This window comes from Budorcas taxicolor, chromosome 5 (assembly GCF_023091745.1).
Source record: "Budorcas taxicolor isolate Tak-1 chromosome 5, Takin1.1, whole genome shotgun sequence".
Taxonomy (NCBI): domain Eukaryota; kingdom Metazoa; phylum Chordata; class Mammalia; order Artiodactyla; family Bovidae; genus Budorcas; species Budorcas taxicolor.
In genome coordinates, this window is record NC_068914.1 from 9,206,223 (window position 1) to 9,212,222 (window position 6,000).

Genomic DNA, 6,000 nt, shown 5'->3' on the forward strand with positions numbered 1-6,000 from the left:
AAAAGAGTGAGAAAGAGTGGTAGAGGTTTGATTATTCAAGGCAAAAGTGTGCAAAGAAAGTAAAAAATTGAGAAATTTCAGGGCTGCAGGTACAAGATAAGGTTTGAAATAATAGTAGGTAATAGATCATGCAAAGGATTGTTAGGCAACAGAATTTCATTGAAGGTTTTTAAATTGAGGTGGGAGAGAAGATGATTATAATAAATTCTGTTCTAAAGGATCTTGGAGAATGCAGAAAATGGAAAATATACTGAGACATATACCTGCACATTGCAAAATCAGCTAGTTAGAAATCTATTTCAGTGGTTTCAAGAAGAAACAATGGCAGCTTGTTCTAGTTGAAGATATAATATTGATAGAACTTGATGATAAATTGGGTGAAAGTATCAAAATGTTTCAGAGTATCTGGCCTACACTCTGCCATCCCATTAGGCGAAGGATATAGGAAAAAATGAAGATCATAATTTCAGTTTGAATATGTTTAGTTAGGTACGAACTTGAAACCTGTAAGCGGAGATAGCAGGTTATCCCAGAACTTAGTAATAGAGTTTTGGTTGGAGTTTGAGAATTTTGCATATTTTGGTAATCAGTGTCATGGACTAGCATTGTATAAGCCTGGGAGAGCATTGAGTCAGAGGGAATGTGGCCTTGACCTTCAACCCTGAAGAACTCCATTTTCAAAAATCAAATGTCAAGATGAATAAGAGGTGCATGGAAATAAGACTGAGAAGCTGTCAGGGAGTTAGGAGAAAAGCAGGTTATAGTTGTGTCATTAGTATAAAAAGAAGTAAAGGAAGACAATGCTTCAAGGAAGAAGTAGTCAAATAGGATTGAAAGCTATTAGGAGGTGAGATAGAATGAAAACTGAAAAATACCACTGGACTCAGTGACATGGTTACCATAGAAAGAATTATTCTAGTATCATAACAGGCAGATAACTGGTTTGTCCTATAATTTGGTGGCCTATAAATAAATGAGGGTTATGAGTATAGGCACTTTTGAAATTGATTCATCTAAGATACAAAGATGGTTATTTCTGGAAAGGGCTGCTGGATCCTAGTTTTATATATATATATATATATATATATATATATATATATATATATATATATATGGATGTGAGTTGGACCATAAAGAAAGCTGAGCGCTGAAGAATTGATGCTTTTGAACTGTGGTGTTGGAGAAGATTCTTGAGAGTCTCTTGGACTACAAGGAGATCAAGTGAGTCAAAAACCTAAAGGAAATCAGTCCTGAATATTCATTGGAATAACTGATGCTGAAGCTGAAGCTCCAATACTCTGGCCATCTGATGCGAAGAACTAACTCATTGGAAAAGACTCTGATTCTGGGAAAGATTGAAGGTGAGAGGAGAAGGGGATGACAGAGGATGAGATGATTGGATGGCATCACCGACTTGATGGATGAGTTTGAGCAAGCTCCCAGAGCAGGTGATGGACAGGGAAGCCTGGCATGCTGCATGCAGTCTATGGGGATGCAAAGAGTTGGACATGACTGAGTGACTGAACTGAACTGAACTGAATGGGAAATTAAATTGAAAGAAAGATGAATATACCAGACAGCCTAACATTTTGAAGTTAGAATGGGAATTCTAAACATGGGTAGAGGAGTCAGAGTCCAATGCAAGGAGGAACAGTTATCTTCTGTAAAACATGCTTATTTAACTTATATGCAGAGTACATCACGAGAAACGCTTGGCTGGATGAAGTACAAGCTGGAATCAAGATTTCTGGGGAAAATATCAATAGCCTCAGATATGCAGATCTGACATCACGCTTATGGTAGAAAGTGAAGAAGAGCTAAAGAGTCAGTTGATGAAAGTGAAAAAAGAGAGTGGAAAAGTTGGCTTAAAACTCAACATTCAGAAAGCTAAGATCATACCATCTGGTCCCATTACTTCTTGGCAAATAGATGGGCAAACAATGGAAACAATGACAGACTTTATTTTGGGGGGCTCCAAAATCACTGCAGATGGTAACTGCAGCCATGAAATTAAAAGACTCTTGCTCCATGAAAGAAAAGTTATGACCAACATAGACAACATATTAAAAAGCAGAGACATTACTTTGCCAACAAAGGTCTGTCTAGTCAAGGCTATGGTTTTTCCAGTAGTCATGTATGGATGTGAGAGTTGGACTATAAAGAAAGCTGAGTGCTGAAGAATTGATGCCTTTGAACTGTGGTGTTGGAGAAGACTCTTGAGAGTCCCCTGGACAGCAAGGAGATCCAACCAGTCCATCCTAAAGGAAATCAGTCCTGAAAATTCATTGGAAGGACTGATGCTGAAGCTGAAACTCCAATACTTTGGCCACCTGATATGAAAAACTGACTCACTGGAAAAGACCCTGATACTGGGAAAGATTGAGGGCAGGAGGAGAAGGGGACGACAGAGGATGAGATGGTTGGATGGCATCACCGACTCAATGGACATGAGTTTGAGTAAACTCTGGGAGTTGTTGATGGACAGGCAAGCCTCGCATGCTGCAGTGTATGCGGTTGCAACAAGTTGGACACTGAGCTGAACTGACTGAGCTGAACTGAACTGAAGAGGAAGCATGCAGCTGTGGACATGGTGGGAGGAGACAAGTACTTCTGCTCCCCTGGTGCAATAACAATTCAAAGTGTTTCTGCATGGGTGCAGAATGCTCTGGCATCTAAATTGTATACAGAAAAAAGGACAAGAGGACTAACAGAATCTTTTACAGCTGGTGACTTTCTTTTTATGGGGAAATATAAAAAAAAAAGTTGCCAGATTACATTGTTAAGCAAATCTTCTTGTAGTTCATGGGTAATGAAGTTTCTGAGCCCTTATTTGCCCCATATTTTTTTTCTATTCTGTGTGAACCATAATTTAATGAATTTTCATAGAGTCAGCCTCATATATCCACATGTAAATAGTTAGAGCACTTCCAGTTCCCAGAAGAGCATGGTGTACTTCTCACCAATTATAGCCTCATCATTCTCCCCTAGAAATGATCATTATCCTGAGCTTTATGATAATAATTTTGTTTTTCTTCATGTTACTAATCATATATGTATCACTGTAAATTATAGGTTTTTTTTCTGTATTTTAAATTCTATTGTATGGAATTCTAAACTATACATGGTGTTTTCTGAGCTTCATTCATGCTTTGCAAGTGGCTAATTACTTTCATTGCTATATAATATTCCATTGTGTGAATATTTAATAATTTATGCATTTGCTGTTTATAAACATTAAGAGTGTTACATATTTTGGAGCTACTGTGAACAATACATATAATCTCATACATACGTGCTTGAGTTTTTCTAGGGGTGAAGTTGCTAGATGATAGGGTATTGTGGTCTTCTGACTTCTAAGCCCTTATCTATAGAAGAAGAATGAGAGCAAGGGGTAACTGTAAGAAATATAATATAAGGGCACATTTAATGAACCTTTCTAAATCTGTTGGTTCCTTTGTAAAATGGAGACAATGCAAGTTTACTTTATCAGTAATGAGGACAAATATCTGTTATTTAATGGAAAAAAATCTTTGTGAGTTAAATAACCCTTTACTCTAAGAGACGATTGAAGATATTCCGACATTGACTAATAGCACTTTTGCATGAATTGAGTTTGCTCACTAAGGCCCACTAATTATAGTATATCTGTTCATCTCAGTGACTTTGAATTCTGTTCCCTCAATCTGGAGATCTCATTCTTTGTAAGACAAACCAGAAATTTAATAACATCTCTTCAAGAAACAAACAAAAAAAAATGTCAACACACTAAAAATACACGAAGACTGTGAGAAACATTCGAGTCCCAGGAACATCAAGGTTAGAAATATGTAAATATTTTAGAAAGAAACTGTGGTGGGTAGAGAAAAGGTAAATTGCTATTTTATGTTAGCAATCAGGGGATAGCAGAGTTCTCTGAGGTTTGGGTGTGTGTGGGATATTGACTTCTCCCATTCTATGGAAATGAAATTGAGGCTCAGAGGAGTTCAGTCATTTGTTTATTTAACAAATTGCAAAAACTGTGGGGACAGTTTGGGACTTTGGGTCCTCATGGTGGAGCAGGAGAAACTTAAGATCTGGAAGTGTGTTCATCTAGCCTTAAGCCGCACCTTTCATTTTGGAAAACCAGCAAAAGAAAACACCACTGGGACTCTTCAAACAAAAACCAATCCACTGGCCCTCAGACAGAAAAACACAATCGTCATCAAGGATAAATTTTTCCTGAGTGAATACGTGCATGTGAGCACCATGGAGATTGGGACATGAAGCCTTCTCATCCCTCCATACACTGTGATCTGGAGTCTCCCACACCCAAGCAGGAAAGTGAAGTCAGTGTTGGGCGGACGCGGTTCAGGAGTGGTGGCTGTGTGAAGCAAGAGTGGTCAAGAGGAGATACTCCATGTCCAAGGACAGGAGCAGCGGCTGAGAGGAGATACCCCACACCCAAGGTCAGGAGCAGCAGCTGTGAGGAGATACCCCAAGTCCAAGGTAAGAGAGCCTTGGACAGCTCCCCAAGGAGTTTCTGTGAAGTGATACCCCACGTCCAAGGGAAGAGAAACCAAAGTAGGTACTAAGAGAGGGCATAAGAGGGCAGACAGACTGGAACCACAATCACAGAAAACCAGCCAATCTGATCACATGGACCACAGCCTTGTCTAACTCAATGAAAATAAGCCATGCCGTGAGGGGCCACCCAAGACGGGAGGGTCATGGTAGAGATATTCTGACAGAATGTGGTCCACTGGAGAAAAGAATGGCAAACCACTTCAGTATTCTTGCCTAGAGAACCCCATGAACAGTATGAAAAGGCAAAAAGATAGGACACTGAAAGAGGAGCTCCCTGGGTTGGTAGGTGCCCAATATGCTACTGGAGATCAGTGGAAAAGTAACTCCAGAAAGAATAAAGGGATGGAGCCAAAGCAAAAACAATACCCAGTTGTGGATGGGACTGGTGATAGAAGGAAGGTCCGATGCTGTAAAGAGCAATATTGCATAGGAGCCAGGAATGTCAGGTCCATGAGTCAAGGCAAATTGGAAGTGGTCAAATGCCGGGGTCTTACCCCAGTTGGATCCAGGGTATCCGAAGTGTGACGGCGTCGGCAAAGAGAATGATTTAGAGAGAGAGATAAAGAAAGAATGTTGCAGATAAGAAAATAGATGAGAGAAAGAGGCTGATATTCCTTGGTTTACACAGAAAGCCAATAAAGCCCCAGGACAAGGGACTTGCTCGGTTCACGGAGGCCACAGGTGCCCTCCCAGTCCCCCGAGGGACTGAAGATGCAGAGCGCCTTCCCGTTCAGGTCTTAGAAGCCCAGGCAGGTAAGTGAATGCAGAGAGCCTCTATGCTCCAAGGGATCAGCCTGAAGACAGAGAAGAGAGAGAAAGAAAGAAAGACATGGGGGTGACCAAGCTTTGGTGAGCGAGGCCTGTAACTTTATTTTCAAAAGGGACTTTTATACCTTGACTTGTACATAGAGGGAAATGAAGGATGCAAGGTCATGCAGAATCAGCCCAAACACTCCAGCAGTTTTGCCCTTATCGAAACCAGGAATTTTTCTGCATACCTTTCCCATAAACAATGTTGTGTACATTATCTTCTGGCCTTGGAGGCCTGTGGACATTTTATGACCCTCTTTTGATAAAGGCTGCTCAACCAGGAAACTTACTTTCCCTCAAAGTGTTTTTTCTTTATATTTCTAATCTATGTCATCCTCAGAAAGTATCAAACAGAGTTACATTTCTCATGGAGCAAAGGTGCAGTGAGTTACAGGAAAGAACCAATTAGCTCAAAGGTCTGATGTGATTAATTTCAAGGCTACACTTGTTTTTCTTACATTCCAACTATGTTAACTAATGCACTCCCAGGTGCACAGTGGATAAGAGATATGGGAACCTAGCAGCAAGCATTGGCTCAACAATGAAATCCTACGCCAGCACTATTCTAATAACTTTTAACTCTTTGAAAGGCTCTATGTTTTAGGCTTCCCGTGCCTCTCACAGTTG